Raw genomic sequence first — 13,925 nt, 5'->3', positions numbered from 1 at the left:
CAAACCCTGAAGGAAGAAGGGCTCCAAACTGATGTCTGGTTCCTGTTGTTTGAGTCAGAGCTGCTGCTGTTCTCTGATCTGAACTCAATGAATGTACATTACAATAAAAGTTGTGAATGTGGAGACCTGTCAGCACTCAGCTTGACTATGAACCCACAAGCCAAATTGACAGTAGGGGGATTCTTGCATTACCTTGCTACCACAGGGTGTGCAGTGCAAACCTTAGTGTGTGCTTTGGTGCCTGCTGCCTCAGTGTGAACTAGGAAAAGACTTACTCAGAGGCTGAATGTTGAACCCTGTTGTTGTGTCGCAGTGAGTGTCATTAAATTCCGCTTAAGGCGATGCCAACTATTGACAGAGGACGTTATAGAAGGCAAGCAGATTATAAAAAGACAGATAGCATTGGGCAAGTGGTCAAGCACCTGTTCCTTCCTCAGTGGGAAAAGGAAAATATAATATAGAGTCACAAAAACACCATTTGAAATCAAATTTACTGAGGATTCAGCACAAAATGTATGTGTATGGATGAAAACAGAAATACACATGTATTCTTAAAGATATATGCATGCAAACAACTATAAGATAAGCATATTTTATTAGTGTAGTTGTATTAGTGTGATACAGACAAAATTAAATTATATTTGAGCAATGTAATTTTGGTATACTCCACACTATAAAAAATATGTTAAATTATTTTAACTAATATTAAATTATTAAAAAACTACATTGTCAGTGTACTGTTTATTCAACTTTTATGATATTACATTATAGCAATGAAACTGTTACATTTTACTTTAGAAAAAAATCTCATCAGATCAATTTGATTTTGATGTTTTAATTCTATTTTAGGGAAAGTTACTGTAAAATCACATTCTGTCAATGTAAGATGGTTACAATTTACTGTGAAAAAAAATCACACTTGGACAATGTAATATGGCTCAGTTTGACTTTCAGTGAAATCACATTGGTTCAGTGTGATTATTATTAATAATTGCATGTAACAAAAGTTATAGCTATATTAATCTAAATATTTTCTGTGGAAAATAAATTCAACTGATGAGCTATTTTTTTGGAGTGTACAAGCCCCTGTTTTTGTTTTATAATTGTCAATCACTGAGGAGCTGCCACACATGCAGGAGCCTCATTTCCACTCCCACAGTTAACCAAAAATGGATGTCGAAACACCCTTAAACGTTCATTTGCATATCGATACTTGTGCTCGCTCCACCACTCATTAGACCTGTCAATGAGAAATACGGCAAGAAAGAAGTGCAATTTAACCGACTGTGTCGCATTAGTGAGGGTCTCCAATGGTGCCAGAACAGCTGTCATGACACACGGCTGTGGATATTTGTAGCATTCGTACCACTTATTCATCAGGTTTCAGTGAACCATCGTCTTAGAAAATCTCAATCACTATGATTATTAAGTGTCAGAAAGATGATGAATGATTCAGTCATAGTGCTCGTGCTGGAACTGACTTTACAAAGTGCAGCACAATTCTAGATCAAATTATGCGAACATTGCCACAGGGAGATTACGCCTGAAATGTAAATATGAAGAATGATCATTATAACTCATTTGAAATGAAGTTTATAGATGTCTTTGATTGCCATTTTACAGGCTGCAAAAAAACCAAAAACAAATCAGTAAAATTAGCAAACAACCTGTAAACAATATTGTACTTTAAGATTACATTTCTCATCTTATATTTCATTTTCACCTTCATTTTACTCAGAGCTAAAACAAAGTCTACGTCGGATCTGAAGAATATGTGAGGTGCACTCATTATCACCTAATATTCTACTTTAGTAAATACCAGTTAATGTGTGGAAAAAGGTGTGCACATGGTATTTGTGCATAATATTCGTTTTCACATCTTGCCTCTCGTCCCTACAAATCAAAAATAGTCATAGTCTCCAAAAAAACCCATTTCACTTAGGGATTTTGTCATTATTTCTAAATTTGTAAGGGTTATAGCCTGTTTGTAAAAGATGGTGATCCATACAACCCCTTTCCATAAAGTAAATGTAACTGCAGAAAGACTAACGGCAATGTGAGACATTTAGGTACAAACAATTTTCTGACATGCTTGAAATAAAATCCTCTCTACAAAATGACACGCTGTTACAGTGCGAGAGTTAAGGGCTACTCAGGATAAAATGGCTTTTTCATAGTTCAGTAACAAGGCCAGAGTAGGGAAAGACCTTCAAAATCCTCTAAAATTGTTCAAACTTTGAAAAATAGTTCTTTTTATGCCACCAGAAAGAGAGACTTAAAGCTGTGCAAATGTACCTTCGTTACTTTTTCCAGGAAACTGATTGTCTACCAGTCAGTGAATAAGAGTATTTGTTGGTGACAGGTCTTTTTTGCCATCTGTAAAGAATGGGAGTCATTCAACAAATGTTCAACAATCATTTTCCTTTTCAGCCACCAAAAGTGTTGCAAATACATAGATGTCCAACACAGTCCCACTAAACACACAATTCCTATTGAAAGATTAACAATCTCCTGCCACCACAATGAAGGTCATTTGATGGTCCCAAAGTTCTGGAGATACTGCTTTTGATAGGGAATGAACTTTGTTTCTTCGTCATTCCTAATGTAATGTAATTAGGTTCCTTTATATTGCTGAATTTAATGAACTAGTTGGCCCTATACTTTGTGAGATAGAGGATGGGGGCTTTAAATATAGGCTAGTGCATTAAATTCAGTCATGGGTTAAACCCATTAACGAGGCGATAAATTGAGGATCAGAAGCATCATTTGGAGGTTACCTTTTGGTATTTAAAGTATCAGCTGCTTTTCCTCTTTAATCATTTATTCCAGTGGTTCCCAGCTGGTCCAGCTACGGGGTTCAGATTTCTCTTTAGTCATTAGTTCAAGGTGCACACCTGGGATTAATTACCACATGTTCAGTTTTATTTCACAAAATGTTAACATGTCAGTTCAGAACACCATGAAATAAAACATATTGCAAGAATAAATTGCAGTCCCTCAAAATATTATAAATAACTAACACTGTGACAAAAAAGGGCCAGTTATTGCTTCAAGACCAGTGATGCTGCAACAGCACAGCATGTTGATAGGCCAAATAATGCCAAACACAGGGTAATAAAATAGTTTCTGTTCTGGAAAAAAAAGGGATGAGTCCCTTCACAAAATATCACGGTGTGTACTTCAAAGTGTGGTTTTTACAAACTTAACACATTCACAAGTCACTTGCGGTCCGTTACCCACTTTTGGACCACGACCCACCAGTTGGGAACCATTGATTTATTCCATCATAAGCATGATATACATTTTATAAGCTCAATGAAACTTTAAAGCATAGTGATTCACATCCTTACAGACAACGCCCACCATCCTATCATTAGATATCCATTTGGCAACATTTAAAGAGTATCTAAGAACCAGGAAGAGGTTGTTTTTTTTTTTATCTTGAAGAGTTTTCAAAACACTCCCTGGTCCCTGATCGCAACTGCTTTATAACAAGGCCAAAACAGAATATCAAAGGTGGCACAATTTCAGAGTTTCACAACAGCTCAACTTTAGTTTCATACTTTAAAGCAGGAAATCACTCAACCAGCCTATGATATGCTTTATGAAATGGTAAAACATACACAACTTAAAGTAACAGCAAACTTTAACATGCAAAGCAGAGGTCCTGGCACCAGGACTGATAGCTGACCAGATAATGTTGTTATTTAGACATGATGGCATTATTTGCAACACAAACTTGATTATTTGTCAGAGGCAAAACATTGAGTCAGCAAGCATGAAGTACACAGCATATAAATGCACCTTGTCAGTTATTTATTTATTTTTTTGTTATTGACATTGCAAGTAATACATATAGAAAAGCCATCAGTTGTTTTCTTGGCTGCTGGTAGATGTAATGCCACCTTGAAGCCTCGTATTGAGCCAATTTAGTGGTGATTCAGTATTGTGGAGCTGATCCAGCACAGTTAATTAGTGTTTTCTCTATCAGATTATCCACAAGAGCATTTTCAGTATGTGCATTTTTTTTTATTAAACCTTCATTGGGAATTATAAATGTGGAATTTTAGGGTATTTTCCTTTCGTGACCTTCATCAGTCACTTGCACAGCTGAAACTTTATGAGAAAACAATTGATGTGCTGCAAGTTGGCCCCTTTAATCACAGCTGAACAGCTTTTGCCTATTACAGCTGTTGTCTTCTTCTAATTACCCTGATCTAATAAGTGCATTTGCTTGCTGTGACAGACATATATCCCAAACTATTATGACTGTCATTATCCGGCCGCAGCATTTTTCAGGCAACGCGCTTCCCATTTTCGCTTAATTAGACATTGCTAAATGTTAACAGATAAAGCTTGGGCGAGCAAGTCAGCCTGCGTTCAGATTTACACCCGGGCCAAGCAGATGGCAATAAATTAGATATGAGAGAGAGACAGAGGGAGAGCGAGAGGGAGAGAATGGGCAGTGGCCTAAACAATTACTGAATTCCTGTTTAATGGTAGCAGAAAAAGAACCTGCCATGTTCGCTTTTGTGGCGTTTTTGAGGGTGCCAGCCTCTATTTTAATCAACAATTGTGAAGGTGCTTTTAGGAGCACTTCCACATCTTTCCACCCCCTCTCCTACTGTTATTTTATTTCTCATTTGGCACTCCAGATATATACTTAAAGCATACCTATTATGAATGGCGGCTTTGATATTCCATCTTATATTCAACATTTAGATCAAAAGGTTTTCTCTACACTGCCTCTGTTGAGCTTACCATGTTGATGCAATGGACAGATAACTCACATTTCACACCAAGTGATAAAACTCCCTCCTGAGGTTAGTGAAGTGGAAAAAAGAATCTTGAAAGTATTGAATATAGTCGCTCAACTGCTCATTTTAAGTACTCACAAAAATATGAATGGCAAGCTCCTCAACATTGTTATTCACTGAAGCTCAAATAAGGCTAACAACTTCACCTCTGCAGACGCCTGAATGCTAATGACATCTGACAGTGCAGAGTTTGCCATTTATGAGACTTCTGTTGCGCCACAAGTCTATATTTGTCACCCTACAGAACTGAAAAAAAACTTGTATTTGCATCATCACGATTTGAAAATGCAGTATGGATTAAAAGCCAGCTTGTTGCCGTGCTGTGCTGCGATATAAAGTTCTCTCTGAACTTGAAAAGTAAGTAAATAATAAGTGAATGCTGAATACATTTTCCCCAAGTTGTGTTCTATTGTGTTTCTTTCCTTTTGTTTACATTTTCCCCACCACGGTAATGACTACAGTCGACGTGGGAATTCTGACTCGATGAACGCCTTATTTGATTATTTGAGACAGCTCTTAAAAGTGTGAATGCGCGGAAGCTCAGTGATGCTTAATTAAGTGGCTCTGATGCTGCCGAGCCGTCACTTTTGCGATTGGATGACAGGGGAGAACTGAAAACAAATCAAGCACCTTTGGTATGCACTATAGACAATGTGGTGTTCATGAATATGAAAATCACCACTTGACGAGCTGTGTGGCGAATGAAATACAGTAGATTTATCATTTCCCAGGTCCCTAAGTTGTATGGTATAAATAAAGTCTTCTTGTTTCTTGTTTGGGGATTGAATATAGATAGTAAGGTAGCAGAAATAATTACATTTCCTCGATATGATAACTTTCTATTATTACAGGGTTCCCATGGTCATGGAAAACCTGGAAAAGCCATGAAATTTTGAAAGGTTTTTGGCAAAGTCATGGAACTTTGTTGTATGTAATGTAATTGTTATAAAAAAATCCTCGTTCCAAGTAATCTCACATAAAAATGAATTTATTTTCTGTAGCTGTTGACATTAATATGCGTCGATGCATTTTGTTTGCCATACATTTCCTCATTTGCTTCTCATGTTGCGTCTCATCCTCCATGTATGCCAGCAGCTGGAATTATGTTTAAATGGAGTCTGAATCTGAATAACGCCGGACAAGTGGGGACAAGAAAATTAATGTTGTGACAGTGTGATATAACATGTAGGGTCATGAATCTTATTTCCTTACCTGTGCCCCATGACTACTTTTGAATTGTAGCACATTTTAGAGATGAAAAAAAATGATATGGGCTGCCTGGGCTGTGTAATTTTCACTCAGAGAGCCAGTTTGCACTTTGGTTTCGTTTTCACTGATCTGAATGTAGAGTGTGGTAGTTTGAAGATACAGCATGTACTATACAGAGCTATCCAGTTCTGTACGTGTTATACGTTGTGACTAGTCATGTCATTTTCACTCAGGGTCATGTTAAAAAGTTTGAAATGATTCCATAAGAATATGTAGGAACATCATGGTTCAGCTTAAATTAAGTACATTTGATACTATGTCAGGACAAGACATACGTCACATACATCACATAACATATGTTACTAGTGTTGTAGAGATTCTACTAGGCAACCCTTTTATTATAATAACTTGGTTGACTTTTGGTTTCAAACAGGACACAAACAGCAGTCTGCTGTGTGAAAGTCCAGAGTTTTTTGACCCATCTACCTCAACTCCTATTTACTCTACGGACTGTCTTGCTCGTTATATAGCGGCATTTTATTGGTGTGTCTCTTACAGACGCTAAGAGTGTCTAAATGCTTCAGTATCTAACGCCAGAGGGTTGCTGCCCAAGCGTCAGTTTTTTGATAAACTGGGAGTGAGACTGGTGTGGACTGGTCATAGTGCTGTACCTGACACAAAATGACGTCAGTCGAATTGTATTCAATACAAATATTTGACCATTTTTTACTTTTTTCCAAATAAAGTTTGTGAGTTTGAACAGGTTTGGCAGCATATTCAGGATGAGAGCAACATTTACATAAAGTAAAGCTAAAGATGGATCAGGAATGTGCAACAACATTTTTTTGCTGACGCTTGATATGAATCAAAAGCCAGAGACTGTGTCATTAAGTTGCTGTAAGCTGTAAATTCACCACATAAGCAGAAGCAGATGATAACGTTATCCCAGAGCCTGACCAAGCAAAGCCTTTCTTGCCTCGGGCAGCTGCCTCTGTCTCACTCAGTTACATTGATAATCATACATAGTAAAATCTTTCCTACATGTTAAACTATGGATTAGCTGTTGTTGTTGTTATTATTCAAGTATGATGGATTGATTATGACAATTCCGTTACACATCTTTTCATACAGATTCACCCTGAGTGTTTAACTTTACCATTTTATTCAAAATACAACCGCATTAGTCTCTTTTTCAGAACAAGATTCATCACCATGGTTTTTCTATTACCACAGTAATCTAAATGCAAATTTTAACTGTCCCTTTTTCCACTAGGATGATGCTTCTGGCACAGCATATGCGCTAGAATTGAGACGTGTTTTCCCCTTTTTATTCTACCTCTGCTACATGGAAATTTAATCTTGAATGAAGACTGCTTATCGTGTTGACATATTGTAAAAGAAAAGATGTCACTAATTGAACAAAAAAAATAAAGCCTTGCAGTTAAATCCCATTGTTTTCTGCATCCGTAGAGCTAGAGAGGGAATCAGCTGTGTAAAACCGAAGGCTTTCTAAGGAGGAAATCTTTGAACCAGTCCACAGGGATGACTAAAGAGAAGAATATTATACTAAAATAATTCATCACATTACAGGGAGCAATCAGTAGCTGAGTTATGGATTCATGGTGGTGTTCTTCGATGATCCAGATGTTAATTTTGAATCTAATCAAATTACAGTTTCAACATCTAGTCCTTCTTGAATTAAATGTTTAAATGTAATCCTTTAGGGATATACCGCATTTACCATCTGCTTTTAAATGGAAGCTTTGGAGAGTTCTTCCTGCTGGAGGTGTCAGCCTAGTTACTCTCATTGCACAGGGGATGGGGCAATGCACACTATACACACTGTCTACACACAGTGCGGTGCCACAGCTATCCTGGATGCACTGATATGGATTGGTGGCAGTGAAAGGCTTCATCATTCCTGCCTTCCTTCTTGCCCCTGCCATCAATTTTCCCTGCATGGATATAGTCCTGAGTGACACCTGGTGAGTTGCTTTCTCCTATCGCCGCTCTGCGCCAGCACTGTAAATACATCCATAGCGCAGGAGCTGAACGTGCCTGTCCTCGGGTAACTTTAAACCCACGTGTTGGTGGTCTGATACCAATAATCGTTCTCTGCACGTTGCTATTTTGGCATTGCCACTCCATTGTACTCTATCGCTGTGGTCAGGGACGCCTGTAAAGGCCTTTTTATCATCTCCTATTCAATAAAGGAGTGATGGCTGTGGAATACCTGGATCCACATTGTTCATTTTTTTCACTGTCAAGGAAACATTTATCTGAAATGAAACTCTCATGAGCTAAAATCATTAAGATAGCCTGTAACTATGGCTGGGTATCATTTAACAAAATCATGATAGCAGCACTGATAACAGAAGACTAATTTGGTACCTAATGTGAATGAAATGGCATGAAGTTCAACCAAATGGTGATTTTTAATGTTTTGGTGGCATCTTGGAATGCTGAACTGCCAACTCTGTCAATTAAACCACTCTCAGCTTCAGGCTGCATCAATTAGAGATCTCCATATCCATAAAAATGACAAACGAACAAACAACAACAAACAGAACAAAAAAAAACCCTATCAGATAAATACAAGGTTTCAACTTTTTGGATGATGAAAAACTTGAATCTTTCAGCATGCCCAGTCAGATTTAAAAGGTTAAGGATGTTTAAGGCGGCATATTTTATCCTTTTTTTTTTTTTTTTTTGTACAATCTTAGGGGCTTTCAGACAGGATTTTTTTTTTTTTTTAACGAATTCCAACTACCTCTTCCAAAATTTTCCTCTGTGCAATTTTAGTTTGAAAAAAATGATAATTTTTTTTTTGTTGCTTGCCAGCAGGGAACCTAGTTTTGTCCAACATTATATGCTCAGTTTCCTTAGTAAAACTTTTTTTATAGATGTCTCCCTTTTTGTGTGTGTGTGTGTAATCACCACGTCCTGCAAAACAGGAACATTTGAAGTAGCACAGTATGTATCAGGGAAAAAAAATATGTGCGGACTCTTGTGGTACATTTGGCTATTTTGTGGAAATCTAAATCTTTTTAATCTCCCCTTGGATGTTTGAATAGGAGAGCCATCAAAACATTTAGACATTTCCCTTTGAAACTAAGATGAGAATCAAATACCTGAGTAATGCCAACACTGTGGGTGCTATCGGTGCTGGCAGAAGTACCTGATAAGAGACTGATTAGTGCAAGATGGTGCTTGCAATTGAGGCTAATTATACATTTTACAGTCTCTGCTGACAAAGTGTGCTGTCTGTGTGTTGCTGGAACATAAAGGTGGATTTAATGTTGCAGTTAATATTTTGGCATTGAGTGTTAACTCAGAAGTAACTCAGGAGTAAAGGAAACGTCAGTGAAGCAGATGTATGCCAACAAAAACTTAAGTACTACTAGATAATGCATGTAGGAATAATGCTACTGAATAAAAGACCAAGTGAAAATTAGAAAAGATATTTTTTAATCAAACAATAAACAGAGAGAGGCCTTTTATAGCTGGACAAAGAGGATTTAGGAGTGTGCAACAGTGACTTGAGGGTATGTCGGTTATATAGTAGCAGGTAAGCAAGAGAGTAAATTAAATTGTCTTAAACATAATTACTAAAGATGGGACTCTATTGCACCCCAGAAATAGTATAACACGCTTAAAGGTGAACTGGCAATTACCCTTAGCCAAAGCCTAATGAACTCCAGATTATTCTGAGGCAGAAAGGGAACAGGCTGGAGGGAGTCTTGTGTCAGCCATTACTGTGTTGTTAAGTCTAAAATTGGCATTATGTAGCTGAAAGAAGCATTTGTGACTGCACACATTAAGATTAAAAAACAATTGAAAGTCTTTCTTTGCCCTTAAATACACTGCATGAGCATGTGGATGTTAAATACAGCACACTGACATTGACAAGGTGAATTTTTTTTGAGCATTCATATAACTGCTGTCAAATATCCACTGCAGTTGGGCTGATTTTCACTATTGCCATTCTGGTCCTGTGCACCTGAGCGTAAACTGGTTTGATTTCAGTTAAAAATAGCTGAACTGGCATTTGTCGTTATGACTCGCTCTGTCAAATTAAAAAAGTAGCCTGCATCATCAACTTGTGCAGACAGCTTCACAGAGTGAAAATTTAACTTGTATTGCATATGAATAGGCAATATAACGGCATGATTAATGTAATATTATGTTTGTTTATGAACAGACGAATGGAGCCAGTAGAGTTTGATAAGTCAGGCCCAGTTTAAGGTCTAACTGAGCACTGCCAACATGAAGGATGTCAAATATCAGTAGAAGTGAGAGAGGGGAAGAGCAGCACGTGTTGTGTTTGTTAATTAGAAAGTTTATGTGCTTTTTGGGTTGACGAGACAAGATATAAGAGTTTAAGAATTAAGAAAACCAAAAATTTGGTATACCAGTCTCGTCTGGTGTTAAAAGTAATATTAAACCAGTTTAAACATTTTTAAACTGGCCTGACCCTAATATCCACAATAAGATGTTCTTGCTAACAGAAACAGTGCAAATATACGGTAGAAACTTTGAAATTATGTTAATAATCGAAGCAACATGTACATGTGTTTCTAATAACACCTAAATTGTTGTGTTAGCTCAACTCTTTCTGAAGCGTTCTCACAAAAAAATGCACTCATATAGGTTATGTAGTGTTTGAAAATATTCCAGTATTATACATTGAAATATCTATGTTGAGCTTTCCTTCAGAAATGGGTTTACATAAACATTGTAGTCATTTCTGACGATAATTTAGTTTGAGGGCATATCTGCGGTAGTCCAATAAGCATTTAGAATAAATAATGAGAAAATTTTAACTCAGAAAGGTCTGCTTAATTATTTAATGCCTCAAATGGATTCAGTAGTCTACATCAAATGGGTGAACATCAAAAGGAGGATAAGGAGATCACAATTATGCCACCACAGAACTTACCATCCACTCTAAAAGAGACTCGGCTGAATCTGCTGAATTTTAGAGGTAGAAAACACTTTTTTTGTGACTCACATGTAATCCATCTGACAAAAATGTAAGACTTTTTCCCTCCTTTTTATCATCTGTTGTCAATTATTTATTTCCTTTGAACATCCACTTCTGCAAAGGCACACTCCTGGGAACAAACAGTATTTCTAAAAAATAGTTCCATGTTTGATAACAGAATACAGGACTTCATGCAGCGTTTCCCAATATTTTACATTACAATGAATGTTGCAAAAGCAAAGACGATGCGTTGACTAAAAGAACACAAAGTACACATGCAAAATCAACATAGGCAAGCTGTGATAAGCTCTGATTTTGTTCGAGTCTCTCCAACTTTTGACAGATTCAAGGTAAGCATACTCCACAGGTTTTGCTAGTGTAGAACTACATCTGTTGCAGCAAATAATGACAAAGATAGAGAGTAACTGCAGGGAGTCCACTACAGTCCTGGCACTAATTAACTTGTGCAACAGCCGAATAAACTATTGATGCTTGTTGTGTGGATCAAATGCTCAATATTTCGATGTGAGAGAACCAAAACAGCCTGGTATCTGCAGAATTAGGACAGGAGACATGGCCCTGACCCCATAACCCAATGCAAAGGTTTGCCAAGATGGATTCCTGCCATTAAAGTTGAGCATGGATCAAATGGATATACAAGCTGTCCGACATCTCATTCTAGGAGCAGGATAGTCGGTTCTTGCACATCTATTGATTCATCAGATGGGACCTGTGAACATAACCTAGTAGTGGAGGGCATTGTATGAACTCTTCAACCTTTGGGATTCTCCAAGTTTCTGTGAAGTTTTCGATCTGAAGGGCATGAATTAGTTTATCGTAACTAAGCTGCTGAGATGGAATAAGGGGGAACATTGAATCTGTTGACGGTGTCAACAACCAATAGGTCGCTTAACATAGAGTAGTAATGCATTCCTATACATTTAACAGTTGTTATCGGTACATTAAAATGCAGTCTCTCCTCCTCATGAAGATTTTAAGATAGCTGTGTTTGACTTGGATTTCATTTCAAACCCATCCAGTTATCTGAGCACTCACGTTGCTTCCCCTACGTGACGCTAATTAATACAATGATTAAACCAAGAATATAGGCCCAGGGTACATGAAAGGAAAATTTCCTTCAAGGCAGAGGGGGCACAAAGCACCTCTTTCATGGCACTGAGAGCTCTGGGATACATTACAGGCATTAATGACCAGTTAATAAAAACACACATCACAGGCCAGTTTAATGAAAATATAGAGCGCAGGTTTAACAGGCAGTTTTTATATAGCAGCAGCCAGGGTGAATTTCCCATTGAATCTGTGGTGGATGACATGAGCGGCTGATGAGCCATAAAAGGCCAATATCAGCTAGAAATATGCAGCTTTGCTGGTCTTGCTCTAATTATGTGATTAAGAAATACATTTTCTAAATTTGATAGATTTTAGATTATACGTGGAGTTTGCACTGTGGACAGTTAAATAAATGCCCCTTGAGTCTGGAAATCAATATTTGCCTTGGCCTAAAGTGTCAGAATGTCAGCACGTCAGCACAACAGATTTGTGTCTGCGAGGAAATCAAATTAAATCAACTGAAGACCCATGTTTTACTGCGGTTTTGTTATTCCACAAGTGCAACAAGTCCTTTGTACCAATTTTCACTTCTTCTCTCACCTCAACTACCCTTTCAACAGAGTTTCCCTCTTATTTAGACTCTGAGCCGAAGGAAAAATGTGTAGGGAATAGTGGGATCACAAGAGCCAGAAATAAGCAATGCAATCTTTAAGGTCAGTAAGATTTCACGCCTGTCTACCTAGATAAAAAAGTCTTTTCAGATGACTGTATTAGGGAAATTAGGGTAGAGCTAAGAGTGTTACTCTCCACTTAAACACTTTCTGTAGGTTGATGAACAGGCTGGCTCTGTGGAGTGAATTCCACATTAAAATGTCAGCATCATACACCATCAACCACATCTGTGTTTTGTGTCAATATTCGATGCCGTACAGATGCCGACTGATCAGTTTGAATTTGTCTATGAGCAACAGAGCCTTAATGAAGTCTGATACATAAACAGTAACAGTTTCTTAGTGGATGTGAATGTGATGCCATTATTTTGGTAATGATCAAATACGGAAACATTCCCCCATGTACTCAGTGCATAATTTAAAGTGTGCAGTGTCAAATCCATGCAATTAACAGTACTATTTACAGGTTACTTGATATATACTTTACTTAAGAGTCACCCCGCTGTGTAATTTTCTTTCTAAAGATATACTGATTTGATTGACTCCTTAAACTACCTCCGTACTTAATGAATACTTTAACAACAGGAAAAGACATATGTAACTTTCAGACAATGTTAGCTATTCACAACAAGCATTTTCACCTCCAGCAAACTAAGCAGAGGTCTAAAATCTAGACATTGATTAATGATTGCCAAAGACAACGCAGTGATTTCTTTAATACAAAAAAATAAAAATTGCAGTGATAATAGTCCATGATTTCACATCCGCGATTATTAAACGATTTTTAATCGCACTATTTCTATTTCTTATAGCTCTGTCTTTATGTCACAGAGATTTAACTTCACCAATCACGGGAAATACATCCGACAGTGGTACACATATATTAGGTAACTAAGTTAAGATTGCATATTTGCAAGGTAGCTAATCTATTTAAGGGCGCTTTACCTGAGGAATAATAAATTCCTCCTGCAAGAGCCACCAGATTTTTGCTTTGTCAGTTGTGTTAGATCAGGGCTTAGATCACAGGTAAGACTTGAAAGGCCTCCACATTTGGAAATCGCCAAGAGCCCGTTGTTTTCGCTTTAAGTGGGGCGTCCACTGTGCATCTGCTGCAGTGCTCTTTGCTTTGTTGTGTTTTTTAGTTGTCTGTTTCTATTAATCAGCCCTGATTTA

Source organism: Plectropomus leopardus, chromosome 21 (assembly GCF_008729295.1).
Source record: "Plectropomus leopardus isolate mb chromosome 21, YSFRI_Pleo_2.0, whole genome shotgun sequence".
NCBI classification, from domain to species: Eukaryota; Metazoa; Chordata; class Actinopteri; order Perciformes; family Serranidae; genus Plectropomus; species Plectropomus leopardus.
Note: the sequence above shows the minus strand (reverse complement) of the source record.